At 45.4% G+C, this 16741-nt stretch overlaps 1 pseudogene; it reads left to right on the plus strand.

The window, feature by feature from the left end:
- The first annotated feature begins 10173 nt into the window (after nt 1-10173).
- On the plus strand, nt 10174-10771 carry LOC114704040 (annotated as a pseudogene).
- The last annotated feature ends 5970 nt before the right edge of the window (nt 10772-16741 follow it).

A 16741-nucleotide genomic window follows, 5' to 3' on the forward strand; every position in this document is an offset into this window, starting at 1 on the left:
CATTTCCAGGCTGTTCTGCTGTCTCTGACCTTGCGCTCTCCTTTATTTGAATAATATTTAGTCTTCTGACTTTTGCTTTCTCAGCTTCTGAGTCTTATTAAGATCCACAGTCCAGGTGCTCAGGCAATGGGGACCTGCCTTTCCCCTGCATCCCATCTCCCTGCCTGCCAGCCTTGGGGTCTCCCTCCCCAGGCAGTGTGAGCTGTACCCCATCTGCACTGTGATTGCTCAGATATCACAGTCTGTGCCCAGGCAGGAATACAGTTTGGGGTCACAAATCCCTCTGTGCTTGCAAACTTCTGAAGACTCTCATTTCATCCTGCCCGCCCCGCCCCCCAACAGGAATGAGAAACGCTTTATGTCATGGATATAAGATGTAAGGCCAGAGCAACTTCACACCGGCTCCAGATGTCTCCATCTGAGACGCCAACATCCAGAGTCACTTCCACTTGGTGGGACATCACACCTCACTTCTGTTCTTTCTTTGTGGATACTGGGAAAGAGACAATTAACTCCCACAAGAAATTTTACCAGAGGAAAATAATGATGAGTAGTTTGCGGAAATTCTCTCCCTGGGGATATGAACACATCTAAGTTTCCTTATAGGGCGCCACCACCAAACCAAAGTGTGGTTTCGCCAAAGACCAACTTGGGGACCACTGAGGGGCTGACTGAGAGAGAGTATGAGTGGTGGGTTATTTGGAGGAGTGTGGATGACTTCCAAGCAGCCACATCACCAAGAAGTCTTTTCCTAGCAGAGCTGACGACTTCCCCATGGCTGCATAGACGGAGTCCCCCACTCATGCAGCGTTCCGTAGCCTCTCAGCTCTAGAGCACTTCCCGAGGGTGCATGTGCTGGTAGGACAGAACATAAAACTGACTGGGAGGTGCAGAAGGTGGTGGTCAGGATCTCCTGCTCCCTCCTATGAGGAACAACAACAGACACCAAGCAGGTCTTAGGAGTCCCTTGCAAAGAGTGACAGCGGATCTGATGACTACAAAGACACTTGGTCTCAGAAGACAGAGCCCTGCAACTCGTAGCAATCTGCCTGTGAAAGCCCTGATGGGTCTTTGCACCTGTGTAGCTGGTTCTGCTGTCGTTGGCATGTGCATCACCTCCAAGAAGGAAGTCCCTCTTTCCACAAGAGCCACCAATCCCTGAATTCTACTGAAGGCATCGGATTGGAGCGGTCCTTTGAGTGGGTCAGAGAGTGAACATTTTATCTCCTGGGCCACGTAATCTCCATCTCAGCTATTCAGTTGTGTTCCATGAAAACAGAGCTGAAATCACAACAAATGGGTGTAGTTGTGTTTCAGTAAAACTTTATTTATACAAAAAAGTTGTGGGCCAGATTTGTGGATACTCTATCTAGAGGCAGAGATTTTAAAATTCGGGTCTCTTAAATATACCTAACACAGAGGTAAATCAACATTTCTGAATGGTGTTTTTTTAACTAGAATGTTCATAAAGCAGCACAGTTAATTGAGAATAAAATAAAATAAATAGAAATGGCTAAATTTTTCTCACCAGTGTTACTATATTTAATGTATGTGCATATATTTACATCAAACTATGAAAAATATTAAGCTTTAAGAGGAATTTGCATAAAATGGTAAAATCTTTGGAGAAACATTATAAGGCATTGCCAAAGAGCCATAGGAAGTACAGTGGTTTTATAAGAGAAAAATACAATTTCCCCTATTTTTTCTTATTTTTGATATTTGGAGTTGAACTTAGGGCTTCTGGCATGCTAAGCAAGTCCCTGGTCACTGAGATCTATCTCCATCCTTCCTTTCATTTTAAAACAAAACCTCACTGAGCTTCTCAACTGTTCTTGAAGTCACTCTGTCATCCAGGTGGACCCTGAACTGTGATTTTCCTGCCTCAGCCTCTTAAGAAGCTAGGATCCCAGGCCTGTGTCACAAGTCCCTGATAGATGAGCATGCCTGTTTCTCACCTGTCTAAGAGACTGGAATGGACTGTCTGCATCTGAAACTGTGGGGGAAGGGTAAAGAAGCCAGAGAACTCACAACTAAGCCTTTGGGGACAAATTGACTAACAGCAGCATGCATCACCATGGCTTTGGTAGCAGCATGCATCACCGTGGCTTTGGTAGCAGCGTGCATCACTGTGGCTTTAGTGGCATCAACCATAATTTACTCTCATAGATACAGTCCAGCTACTAGAGAAGCTGGGAAACATGGGTTCAAGCTGGGCAGCCATCTGTCCCACTATAATCTGGGCATGTGAATTGTTGTAGCAAAAGGAAGGTGGAGAGGAGAGAATGGGTCTCTGTGTACTCCGTAACTGAAAAGAACTTGGGCTGTAGGCTCCAACTGACCTAGTTCCAAATCCTGGCTCCACAGTTTGCCAGCTCCAGCTCGGGGCTATTAGGGATGCCTTAACCTTCCACATCTTTGCAGCTCCTCCCCCAACTCGTCATTACATAACTTCTATCTCCCTCCCTATCAGCTCAGCAAAGGGGGCAATCTAAAGAGCGGGTTCCACACATCGTCCCCAGTCCAGCAGAGTTTAGCTGAGGCACAAGAGATTAGCAGTTGACACTGCTCACTAATAGGCTCCCACCATTGAGACCCAGTAAGAAAGAGAACTGAGGATCTGTGAGGAAAGCTCTCTGGAGCATGCCAGGCTCACATTTCAAAATCAAAATTGTTTTCCTTGTGAGGTCACCCTATTTTGTCTTGCACCTGTGGGCCTTGGTCCAATGAGGAAACAGCTGGATTGCGTGCGACACTGTTATCACTGTTTTTGTCATTTCTCAAAATGTTTTCCTTAGTGCAAGGTCACAATGGGGGAGGAGGGCCCAGGGGAATAGATCTGTAAATGGAGCGAAGATGTCCAGTCTTAACTGACTTACTCCCTTCCACAGGAAACTTTGCTCTCAACCCATTTCGTAATGCCCAGCATGTAAATAATGTAGCCTTCCTCCTTCCCCATTCTGTCTTCCTCACCAGCCACAGAATCTTACATGACTCTGCACTGTCTCCCAAACAATTCATCTCCTCCTCCTCCGATCAATACACCCATTCTGCACCCACCTCTGCAAGTCCTTGCGAGATTTAACAAGGCGGCACATGTCAAGTGCCCAGAACAGACCCCAAGGCGCTGTGAATGTGGCCGTGAAAGTTACCCCCCCCCCCGCCCCAAACCAGGGCAATTCTGATAACAGCTTCCCTTTCCACTGTCCACATGTAGCTCCTGGGGTCATCTGTGTCCTCTGATTCCAAGTCTCCATTATCCACTCATTCTGTCCCCGAGCCAGAGCAGCCTGTACGGAAACATCATGAAACAGAGTGCTGATCCCAGAGAATTCCCTGGCTGCTCAAAAGACACACACCTTAAGTTAAAATTCTAGCCAGAAGTGTGGCTGAAGGAGGCATCCTAAGATGGGCTCTGGAACGTGGCTACACCCTTTTCCTCCTTGTATGGGAATGCCCCTCCCCGCTCCACTAGCAATAATATTCTCTCTCGTCACTCAAAGCATGACTCTCTCTTGGCTTCCTTGCTCTTCTAAAGTAGTGTGTGTATGTGTGGGGCATGGGGAGGGTGGGCTGGTTAGAGCCAGCTTCTTTTGGTATGGGAACATTTTCGAGGTGAGGTTGCCTTCCTCATTAGAAAACACGCAGCCCTTTCCCTGTGTCCAGAACTCTGCGGAGCTATCACACTAACCCACGCATCTCAGTGTGTATCCCATATGGTGACGCTGTGAGGATTCCTAAGGAGTAAGAGCTGCTGTCCTCTGTAAAGTTGTCCACGGCCATCCCCCAAGCTGACGCTCAGCCTCCTTCCTTCTCTCCCCAGGGGAGGAGGGACCTCCAATTTAGCCCAAATCACTACTTTCACAGACTCACTCATTCATCCTTTCTTTCTTTCATCTACACTTCATGTTTTTTCAGACAATGTCTCATATGTAGCCCAGGCTGGCCTGGGACTAGCATTCCTCCTACTTCAGCCTCCCAAGGGCTCCCAAGTACTCGGCTAATAGCTGTGGGTCAATAGCTGAATCTATGTCCCTTAAGTTAACGTCTATTGCTAGTCAGTCACTAGAAAGACAAAGACTTTTCATATTCGCTCCTGGCACCCTAGACTCCTCTTATCTGGGATATAGGTCCTGTCTATAATGATGCCCACCTTGCTCTCCACCCATGAAAAGAGGGCTTAGAGTCCTTGTCCCCTGAGAAGACTTCTAATTAGAATAGTTACAGTGTGGTGATATTGTGTCCCCCAATATATTGTGTCCCTCAATAAACTTATCTGGGGTCAGAGAACAGAAGAGCTGCTAGATAGACACAGAGGCCAGAAAATGGTGGCACACACACCTTTAATCCTAGCATTCTGGAGGAAGATATCCATCCAGATCTCTGTGAGTTCAAAGCCACACTGAAAACAGCCAGGCATGGTGACACATGCCATTAATCCTAGGAAGTGATGGCAGGAAGCAGAAAGGAATATAAGGTTTCCAGTCTGAGGAAACAGGATCGGTTGAGAAGCTGTAGAGGTGAGGTTAGTTGTGGCATGCTCTGTCTCTCTGATCTTTCAGTGTTCACCCCAATATCTGGTTCCAGGTTTGTTTTTATTAATAAGACCTTTTAAGATTCACGTTACGTTACAGCTTCAGTTTAAACACAAGCTAAGAACCTTCTTACCACCTGCTTAAACTTTCCTAACTTCACTGAAAATTTCAAGGTATAGATTACCTACCAGCACCCAATTCCAAATGTCTCACATTTAATACATGTGTGTGAGTGTTATAATCCTTGTCTTGATTTTGCTTTCACTTCCCCCATCTCTTCTCCAAGTGTATTTAGAGTGTTGCCATTAAGTCCCTGGAGGATGAAAGCAGGTGTCGTCTGAACAACCCTGAAGTGACCAGTGACAGGAAGGACCTGGAGAAATAAGTTACAACCTAACAAGTACTTAATATTTGTCTTCTTGTTTCCTCTCCAGCATTTCGTGCTATCAATAATGAAGAATTTGAGACTTTGGAACAAAATTCCAAGGCACTTCATAATTATTTAAAACTGTGTCTATTTGACAACAAATCCTGTGTTTACTTTCAAACAGTAGGAGAGGGCTTATAAATAGGAACGATAGAACAATTCGGCATTAAACAAGTCTTGCATCTGCTGTTTTGCTACTTGAGGGGAAACAATTTTCTAACAAGTGGCAATGGTCAAGAAAGCTATGAAATTTAGGCCAGTTGTCACAGAAAATAACTTATTAGTTGCTAAGCTACCAGCCCTAAAAGGAGCTCAATTAGGGAGACACAAAGAAACTTAACTAGGACCCACTGCATTTGAGAGCAGGAAGTTGGAGCCGGCAGGTGATTCAGGTGGAAGTGTGGTAGGGAGAGTGATTGACAAACTGGCCTTTGCTCGGCATCAAATTTGGCTTTGATTGTGTGAGTGACTGACAGGCGGGTGTCATCTGGAAATGTGGATCCTGTATTGCACAGGGTATTTTGCAACAAAATGATTGACACATTGCAGAAATTGTCCCATAGATGGAGAAAACCAAATAGAGATTTGTTATGACAAGCACTTCCTTTTTACCTGTTCATTTTTGTGTACAGAGAGGAGAAAAGGGGAACCATGCTGGGTGCTGATTAATTCATCCGACGGATAACAGGATGCCTGTGGCCGGGTGGGGGCCTGGAAAGATCCCTGGACAGTGAGGCAGTGGGAGAAAGGTGTTCAAATTCTAGTTTTCACACATACTGAGATTTTTAGGAAAGAAGATCCCTTGAGCCAGGTCTCTTTCACTAATACTTCTACAAGTGGTGGCAGCCATCTTTGCTGCCTCCTGTGACACCGCAGATAGATATCCTGTTGGCAGATAGAATACAAGGATCTCTCATTAAAACGGATTTCAATTAAACAATGAAAAATTATTTTAGCTTGTGTCCCGAGTATGGCATGGTATGTGCCTATGTGTCCCATGTCATTCTCCAGCCTATGAACGTGTTTCTTCTTCAGTGAATCCTGCTAACTAGTGTACCTATTACAAATGCTGTGAAGGTCAGATGAGATGATTAATTCGGGGTGGCAAATTGTCTGGGTCTGGTCAAGGCTTTTGGTGCATGAGGACTAAGATAAGTACTGATTGAATGTTCATTATTATCCTACTTGGTTTTGCTTGCAGCCTCTTGAATTTCATCCCAGAGGTGATAGGGAATCATTATGAGGAATTAAGTCATCCATTCTAAATCACATCTGTGCATAGAACAATGGTGACCCGGGGAAAAGAGAGAAAATGACGTGGGCCCCTGGAGCCCAGAGCTCCACAAACTATGGTGTCTTTGGCCATAAGTTCTGCTTTACGGCTGTCTATAAAGCTGCCTATCAAAAGACTCCCGACAGATGACCCACAGTAATGAGAGAGCGAGGGAGCCACACTGAGCATTCCACCTGCCAGGGACACAGATCACGGAAAAGGCATTCCTATAAACGCAGTGCTTTCCATCTCTCCGTCCCTCTTGTCCTTCTGGCCCTAGTCCTCAGACTCTCAGTTTCTACATGCCATTCATTCATTCATGTTTTCAGTGAGTCACATTTTGATGTATGTATTCATTCAATCATCAATTCATCTTTTAAGTGAGTCATGAGATTTTTATTGAATGAATAACAGCAACTTACATTTACTGAGTTCTTGCTACATGATGAGATCCTTGAGAGTGTAACAGTAAGGACAACAATACCACCATTCATCAAACATTTAAGATTCTGTGGTAAATGTTGTACTTGGATTATCTCATTTTATCTCCACCAAAGTTATCTGGGATAAAGTGACTGCTTTTCCATTTTAATGATTTTTTTGAGAATTTTATGCACGAGTACTGTATTTACATCATTTACACTCCACCTATCCCCCATCTGACTCTTCACACATCCTCCTCAAATATACGACCTCTTGTTCTTTAATTGTCCTGGAGAAGACGGACTCTCCCTCTCCTAGCAATCTGTTGTTCTTCGTCCAAGGACAGGAGCATGTGCAATGTCCCCCATCCACACTGGACACAGTGGTGTCACTGTTCAGCTCTTGTTTAGGTGACCACACTGACAAGGTTTCCTGGGTGCAACTTTCCTGTGGTAGCTAGGAGATACTGTCTCACTGAGGATGTCCTGACCCTCTGGCTCTTAGGACATTTCCACTCCTTCTTCCAACCTAAAGTGATCTTATAGTGTGTTTTATAGGTTGATGGTAACATAGACAGAGTTTAGGTAGACGGTTCCAAGTTACATTGCCTGCCTTCAAATCACATCTGTGTAGCAAGCACACAGGCTCTTAACCACTGCATGGGTCAGCTTCAATGGATCCCAAACTCCAGCTGTAACTTTTTCCAGAAACGAATTCATACAGTGTTTGACCTACATCACACAGTAAGGAGCTGACTTTGGAGTGTAATTATCCTCTCTGAAGCAACACAACTAACAAAACCAAACAGCAGAGGTCCAAGGTGTGGTCCCATGTTCCTCCCATGAAGGGCATCCATATACCTGCAACAATTTGACAAAGCCAGAGATACCTTATAGATCACCCCTCTGGAGGAAAGGGAGATGCCTCATTAAAGTGCTTCCTATGTACATGTGAGATAGGACCCCCAGCACTCACAGAAATGAAAAACGGAGTACGAGTGTGTGCTTTTAATCCTAGCCACAGGAGGTGGAGACAGAAGGATCCTAGAGACTTGCTGGCCAGCCAATGAACTTCAAGTTCAGTGAGAGACCCAGCTGAAAAAAAAATAAGGAATAAGATTAAGAAAGACACTAGGTGTTGACCTGTGGACTGGCTTCAGATGCAGGTACTTGATCTGGTTGAAAGGTTTCTATACCCCAATATTGGGTGTCTCCGTCGATGCAATAAACCAGATTAGGCCAAATAAAAGTCCAGGTTTAAGGAGCAAAGTGCCCCCGGGTGATTCTCAGGGGAAGAGAGCAGGAGATATCACGTGGCAGGTCTAGGGACTGTCTTAAACACTCTATAGGCATGGTCTGAGCATCTCCGGGGGAGGAGGCGACCCTTGGGGGGCTTTCTTCGAGGTGGGGCCTGGAATGGGAGCAGTGGAGCCGGAGCAGAGATTCCCAACACTGGTGTCATCCAGAACACTCTTTGTCCTCACCATTCTCTCCTCTCTGCCTTCCATACTGCCAGTCTCTTCTCAGGTGCTCGAATAGATTCCCACGGGCAGTTGGGGCTTCTCTATTTTCGTACAGGCCCAGTTTTTTGTATCCCTACACCATGTAGACTACACAATGCTGTCCTGTAGTTCTCTAAGACCATCGGAAGCCCCTTCTCCCACAATCCCCAGTGAACGTCTCTTCAGACCTCCTCAGCTCTCTCTGGATTTCTGTCCTCAATGGGTTGAATGTGTGGCTGGAGTGCTGGTGTGGAACTCTGGCTCCAGCCAGTCCGAACAGCTGAAGTGCTAGTCACTGTCACAGAAGCAGCAGGGCCAGGCACAGAAGGCCAGGGCGGCCCGAGGCAAGGCCCAAGTGGGGCTTTCTGAAGGAGAAATGTGAACATGGATTAGGAGGCGAAACCAGCTGGAGTCCATTACATGGAATAATTTGGGGTTTTGTTTAATTACCAAGTGCCCAAGCGTATCTTCCTGAGCACATACAGCTCCATTCAGCCCTGGACAAAACTGGGAACATTATCTTATTCATTACCATGTTGGAAGCTTTTTCCAGAACCAAGCGTGCCTTTAACATGAGTAAATGTGATCTTTTTTCTTTCCAAAATGCTTCAAGCATCCCAACTTTTAAAATTCATGTAATTAGTTACTTGCTGCCCCTCTCCATATCTGCTTTGCCCTTTATACAAACAAAAGGTATCAATGTGCAAGCTAACACTTCAACTCAAATTGGATTAACTACTGTGTTCCTTTGTGGGGTGGGAACTTCCATTAGGGTTCGTTCTGTGTTATTCCTTTGGCAAATGTGTTCTGCATGTATACACGGCTGGGAATCACTCTTCTCTGGGTGACATTTTAGGCAGGGGAAAAACTGCATGCCTTTGCGAATGACACAGTTCACCACAAGTGGCTACCTCAGACTCTGAGATTCTTAAATGGCTTAGCATTTCCCCTGGAGCCACACTATCTATCACAGAGCAGTGGCATTCTGAGGGACTCCAGCCAATCAGAGGATTGGAGAATCATTTTTACAAAACAAATGTATGTATAAATTATCGCTCCCTTTTCTCCAGTCTATAAATAGCGTTACTAATAGATCCATAGTGTGAGATAGGAAAGGGGGTGTTATATTCTAGAATATTCCTCTTGTCAGGGAAAGGCAGAATGAAGCAGCCTGGTTGTATCAGGGTTTGGTGTTGTCTGTCCAGCAGCTCCTAGTTATATTGGCTGAATGGGTGTGTGTTTTTTGTTTAGAAAAAAGAGCCAATGTGTGGACCTATACACACACACACACACACACACGTGTGTGTGTGTGTGTGTGTGTGTGTGTGTGTGTGTGTGTGTGTGTAGGGGGGAACAGGACAAAGGGTGTGTGCACACACCAGTATGTGTATAGGGGAACAGGATGAAGGATGTATGCACACACTAGTGGGGGGGGCAGGATGAAGGATGTATGCACACATCATTGTGGGGGGGGTGAGGGACAGGATGAAGGCCGCTGTCCTCGTTACCCCACTCTTCATCATTCCATGTTGCTGCATCTCTAGAGCATTTCACTTTTACTATCCTCCTGGAACCAAAAGCAGTTGGTTACAAAGCAGGAGCCATCTAGACTAATAGTTACATGACTCTTCCATCATCTGTCAGCATACAGTTAGAGAGGATAGAGAGAACATGATTGTCCTTAAGAGTTTTTTTAAAGGTTGTGTGTGTGTGTGTGTGTGTGTGTGTGTGTGTGTGTACATGCACACAATATCTATGCACCATGTACATGCCTGGTACCCACAGAGCCTGGAAGAGGGCATCAGATCCCCTGGAATGGGAATTACAGGTGGTTATGAGCTTTCTTGTGGGTGCTGGGAACTGAACCTGGGTCCTCGGGAAGAGCAGTCAGTGATCTTAACTGCTGAACCTCCTTTCTAGCCCCGCCTTTAAGATCTTTCTTGGGTCAGTGCACAGCGCAGGCAGCGCATTAGCAGCAGAGGGGGCACCTCGGCACGTGGCCTGCAATGGCGGTCACAGCCCCTGCGCTGGCGCAGCCACCCTTGCCTGCTCCGCTCTTCCTTCCTTCGCTCGCACCATGGCTGATCAGCTGACTGAAGAACAGATTGCTGGATTCAAGGAAGCTTTCTCCCTCTTCTATAAAGATGGTGACGGCGCCATCACAACAAAGGAACTTGGGACTGTCAGGAGGTCACTGGGTCAGAACCCAACAGAAGCTGAAGTGCAGGAAATGATCAACGAAGTGGATGCTGACGGGAACGGCACCATTGACTTCCCAGAGTTCTTGACCTTGATGGCTAGAAAAATGAAAGATACAGATAGCGAAGAAGAAATCCGCGAGGCATTCCGAGTCTTTGACAAGGATGGAAATGATTACATCAGCGCAGCAGAACTGCGCCACGCCACGTCATGACAAACTGAGGAGAAAAACTAACAGACAAAGAAGTAGGCAGGATGGTCAGAGAAGCAGACATCAACGGAGACGAACAAGTCAACTGTGAAGAATTCATACAGATGATGACTGCAAAATGAAGACCCACTTTCAACTACTTTTCCCTCTAGAAGAATCAAATTGAAATCTTTTACTTACCTCTTACAAAAAAAGAAAGAAAGGAAGGAAGGAAGGAAGAAAGAGAGAAAGAGAGAGAGAAAGAAAGAAAAAGATATTTCTTGGAATCTAAAGTATTTTGTTTTCATAGGCTGAAAGAGGGTCCATATTATTTTAAATACAGGAAGTGAGATGGGAGGAAAATAGGAGGGAGGGAGGGAGAGAGGGAGGGAGGGAGGGGGGAAGAAAGGAAGGAGAGTGAACCCCAGCTGACAAAGTACTTCCAACTGCCTGTAGCTTCAGTTTCTCTTTGGAATTCCTTTATGACTTACAAACCAAGCAACTTCTTGGGAGGTTTATTTAAGGTTTAAAACTCACACTGTAAATCACCCCTTTTGTAAACTGCAGCACCCCACATGTTATGTGGTGCTGAGATTCCTGCTCACTACAGCTCTTCACAAATGCAGTGTGCTGTTGGCCACAAAGGTGCCAGCACAAAATCTTTCAGGTATAATAAATGTGTTTGCACAATTACCTGTCTCACATTACAGTGACATGTTTTCTCATCAAGAAAGGGCCAGTCTATCTCCCTGGTGTCTCCTATGTGTGCCTCTAAGGTCACTGAAGATTGGCACCCTGAAAGATGCCCCACTGTCCCACTCTCAATCACATATTTGGTAGAACAGGAAGGCACCATAGAGGAGCCATTGAGTTTAGAGTATGTGTCAGCATGAAGCCCTGACCCTGAAGAGCCTATATGAAATAATTTTGAGCATTTTTCTATCTATTATTGAGTATTATAAAGCATCCTTCATTATGTACAGGTGTGTGTGTGTGTGTGTGTGTGTGTGTGTGTGTGTGTGTGAATGTGCACACACGTGAGTGTGCATATAATTCAGGTCAGCAGCCAAACATGGTATTTTTATAAATAAAGTTTTATTCCAGCATAAATATTGTCATTCCTTGCATATTGTCCATGTCTTCATTTGTATTACTCGGGTAGAGCTGAGTGGCAATGTGGCCCACAGATGGAAAGTATTTATTATTTGCTTATGTGATATGCTGCCTGGGTGAGTGAGATGGTTCTGTGGGTAAAGAAGCTTGCTGCCAAGCCTGACTGACCCGAGTTCAACCCATGGGACCCATGTGATAGAAGGAGAAAACCAACATCCACAGGTTGTCTGCTGAGCTCCACACTTGAGCATGCACAGACACATGGAATCACACACATACATGTACACAGATTAATAAATAGAGAGATAAATATAGTTTGAAGTTGGAAAGAAAATTAATTCACTGCCTATCTCTTACCGCATAGTATAAAATAGTAGAAAATATGTCACTTGTTGAATGTGGCGTCTCTGGATGAAAATATGTCCTTCTGATAGAAGTGCCTATGCTTTCTTACCAGGACACTTGGGACAATAGTAGTCTATCAGTCCACCAGACATCTTCAGACTACAAGTTGTCAGGGCCTGTGCTGGTTTGTTCAGGATAATTAGTGATTGATGGGAGAGGGCCCAGTCACAGTGGGTGGTGCCATCCCTGGGCTGGTGGTCCTGGGTTCTATAAGAAAGCAGGCTGAGCAATCCACGGGGAGCAAGCCAGCAAACAGCATCCCTCCATGGGCTCCACCTGTTCCTGCCTCCAGGTTCCTATACTGACTTCCCTTAAGGATGGGCTGTAAAACATTAAGTGAAATTAACACTTTCCTTCCTCTTCAGGCTGCTTTTGGTCACAGTGTTTTATCAAAGCAATAGAAAGAAAACGTGGGCGGGACTTCAACGTGATTTGACTACTATCTTTGGGAATGCTTAGGGCAGTATATAAGACAAGGCTCACTTTTTTGTTTTCTTTTTCTTCTTCATACTTCTATTCTGTGTATCTTGCAATTCTCACAAAATAAACTGCTGGAAACTCTTAAACCATCTTATACCCAGCCACAGTCTTTTTTTACTTTTCAATTTGTATGTCTGTTCAATCGATCCATTTTTTTTTTATTGGCATGTATTTACTACACACTGAAAGGGAGTTAACAACTAGTACATAGAGAGAACTCAAAAAACTAAACACCAAAAGAAAAGCCCATTGATCAATGGGATAATGAGATGGACAGACAGCGTTCCAAAACTAAAGTACAAATGGAAAATAAGCCTGAAAAAATACCCAGCATCCTTAATCATCAGGAAAATGTAAATGAGAATTACATTGAGATTTCATCTCACCCCAGGCACCACGGTTGGTAAAGAAAACTGAAGACAAACCCTGGCTAGGACTCGGGGTGGGTGGGGTGACTTTACTGCGGGCTAGGAGGGTATAAACTGATGCAGCCGGTATAGAAAAGCAAAGTTCCTTAGACTACTAAAATTGCCATATGATCCAATTACACCACATCTGGGGATACACACAAAGCACCCTAAGCCAGGGAACCACAGAGATACCTGCTCATTCAAATTTAGTGTAACGTAACTCACAGTCGCCAAGCTATAGAATCAACCTAGGCATCATCAAAAGATGAACGGACAAAGAAAATGTGGTACATATACACACCAGAATGCTTAGACTTGTCCCTTAAACAATGAAGATCTGAGTTCTGCCCCAATAAGAAGACTGATGGATGTGATACAGACTCCCGGGGACTGTGGAAACCATCTTGGCCTGCCTTAACTGTCTAACCTGCACTGCTAGGCTCAGTATACTTTGACTTGTGTCTGTTTCTAAATACAAATCTTTGCCTCTAGTTCTAGACACGACATTCTAAGAATAGAAGGAACATGAGCAGGAAGGTAACCCTTAAGATCTGGCTATGTGACCCCAAAAAGTAGACCACCAACGCACTGTCCAAGTGAATGGAGTGATGAGCTCCCTGCCGACATTCATCACTGCTGTGCCCCCTTGGTGGGACGGCACTGGAAGCTAGGGGAGAGTTGAGAGAGATGTGGTGAGTGGTGGGTGCAGGCTCTTCGTGAATGTGGCTGTGGTGCTTTGAATGGGAATGGCCTCCATAGATGCGTGTGTTTGAATGCTTGGCCCTTAGGGAATGGCACCATTACGAAGTATAGCCTTGTTGGCAGAGGTATGTCACTGAAGAGGTGGGCTTTGAGGTTTTATATGCTCAAGCTAAGCCTAGTGAGTCAGTCTCCTTCTGCTGGCTGTGGACCAAGATGTAGAACTCTCAGCTCCTTCTGTAGCACCATGCCTGCCCACATGCCTCCATGTTCCCCTCCATGATGATAAGGGACTAAGCCTCTGACACTGTAAGACAGCCCCAATTAAATGGTTTCCTTTTAGCAGTCAGACAAATCTTTGTCACCCGCCAGTCTCACAGCCGCTCAGACCCAACCAAGTAAACACAGAGACTTATATTGCTTTCAAACTGTATGGCTGTGGCAGGCTTCTTGCTAACTGTTCTTATAGCTTAAATTAATCCATTCCCACAAATCTATATGCTGCCATGTGACTCGTGGCTTACGGCATCTTTCAGGCTGCTTGTCAGGGTAGAGGCTGGCAGTGACTCCTTCTGCCTTCCTGTTCTTTTATTTCTCCTCTCTGTTAGTCCCGCCTATACTTCCTGCCTAGCCACGGCCAATCAGGTTTTATTTATTGACCAATCAGAGCAACACATTTGCCATACAGACCATCCCCCAGCACGGCCAAGTGCAGACCATCTCAGACACCTGCACTCAGGCCCATGGTCCTAATCATCCTTTATGTGAACTGCTGGGTAAAGCCATGAGGAACCCGAGAACAGGCTCCCACAGGACATACAGAACATCCCACAGCACGAGTTGCCGTGGTCATGGTGTCTCTTCACAGCCATAGAAACTATAACTAAGACAGTGGGTGAGCCACAGACCAAATTTTTCAAATACAGTTTCTTATCCTTGCTAGTGAAACTGTTGAGGAAGCTTTTTCCTTGAACTTTTTCATTTTGTGTGTGTGTTCATGTGTACACATGTACATTTGTGTGTATCTGTTTGTGGAGGATTTTCCTTTCACGTGTATTTATATGTATCTGAAGGCCAGAGACAAACTTGGATACCATCCCTTCCTTTTAGACAAGGTCCCTCACTCACCTGGAAATCACTGTATAGGTTGGCTGGCCAGAAAGCTCCAGGGACTCGCCGGTCACAACCTCCATCCAAAACACTGGGATGGCAAATACGATATACCAACACACTTGGGTTTTGTCACACGGGTTCTAGACATTTAACTTGTGCCCTCGTGTTTGTGAGACAAGCGCTTTACCATCCAAGCCACCCCCAAAGTTTAGCGTATGAGCAGTGTGACGTGCCAAATGAGGAAATCAGGCACCGTGCTGGATTTTTCTGTCTTCCACCAGCTTCCTTTTTAACAGTGTGGTTCTTCACGAGTCAGGCCGTGGTCCTGAGGGAAGTGAGGCCATCAACTCCAGAATGTGCGCTTTCCTTCTGCCCATTCAGAGACGAACAGATGCAGACTCATAGCCAAACAACCAGGAGGAGCCCACAGCTCTTGCATGTGCTTCTACAGACAAAGTGACGGTTGTCACGGGGGAGAGCCAGGCTGAGGGCGCAGCCTTCTAGAAAGGACCAAGGAGCCCTAGATGAGCAAGATCTTAGAACAACTATACCTGATGTATATAGCCTGCCTTTCTATTTAAAATCAGACAACCCACCTCAAGGGTTCAAAGCCACAGTTGAAATTAGTTTTGATCCATTTAATTGAAAGAGCAGGCCTGGACAGACTATCACCAGAGTGTTTTTGTCCGTGTATCAAGGACGTCACTGAGACTGTAAGTCTTTGCTTTTTATTTTTTTTTTCTCTTCCTCCTTCTTTTCTACTTCATCCTAAGGCTGTCCTTCTTTCATTATGAGGAATGTTGTGCCAACAGTTTTCCCTTTCCATGTTCTGTAAGTGAGAGCTCTCAAATGGGGTTTTTTGAGATTCCGCCGCACTGGATCCTTGTGGGCTCCTGAGCCAATTGCTGTGGTCACAGTGCTGATGGCCTTGTTTCTAGGCTGGAGGAGGCTCTGCTTCTCCAGGACTGGGAAGATCAGAGAGTCAAGGTACGTATGTGCCTGTGCTGCTTCTCTGTCCCTGGGATGTGATGCCTAGACAAAAGTCACTCAAAAGAGAACAGTTGGCTCAGTTCTAGGGTGGACCACTCCATCATGGTGGGAAGCTATGACGACAGGGACATGAAGGATCTGGTCACGTTTGCTACTGGGAAGCAGAGGGAGATGAATGCTGTGCTCAGCTTACTGTCTGCTTTTGACACAGTCCAGGGCCCTAGCCTAGGGAATGATGCCACCTATAGTTGAGTGAGCCTTCCCGTCTCAATGAACCTAACCAAGATAATTGCTCACAGGCATGCCCAGTGGGTTTTCTCTCAAGTAATTATAGATTTCATCAAGCTGACAGTTGGGAAAGAAGATCACAGGACCCCCGTGAAACTCTGAGCTGTGTCCAAAAAGGCCAAATGCAGTAAATGCTGGGAGAAAAAACTGTCCATCAAAGCTACTAACCCCCACACTCAGAAGTGATAGGCAGTCAAAGTATTTCCTTTGTTCCTTGAACTAATTTAACTCTGTTTTCTTTCCTTTGAGCCAGAGATTTTACCTGCTACTTACATTTTCTGTCTGAGAATTGAGAGGAACCATTTCTCAATCATGCCACCTGGAAACCCAAACCTACTTCCTGTTTTCATTTTTCTCTCCGACACATTTCACATTGGCTTTATTTTGCATATTGTCACACTCCTTAAAGAGGGTGCTCTCTGAGGACAGAGGGTGGAGCCTGGCTGTGGTGCTCAGCACCTATGATGGCATCTGGTTCATAATACGTGCTCAGTTAAGAGCTGCGCTGAATGAGTGAGAAAGTGGGTGGATAGACAATAAACACAGCTGTAGAGAAGAGATCTGTGGGCTGCAGTCTGATGGTTCTTTGCTTTACATCTAGAATCCACTTGTGAGTGAGTGCATACCATGTTTGTGCTTCTGGGTCTGGATTACCTCACTCAGGATGATATTTTCTAGTTCCATCCATTTGCCTG

Source organism: Peromyscus leucopus, chromosome 1 (assembly GCF_004664715.2).
Source record: "Peromyscus leucopus breed LL Stock chromosome 1, UCI_PerLeu_2.1, whole genome shotgun sequence".
Classification (NCBI taxonomy): Eukaryota; Metazoa; Chordata; class Mammalia; order Rodentia; family Cricetidae; genus Peromyscus; species Peromyscus leucopus.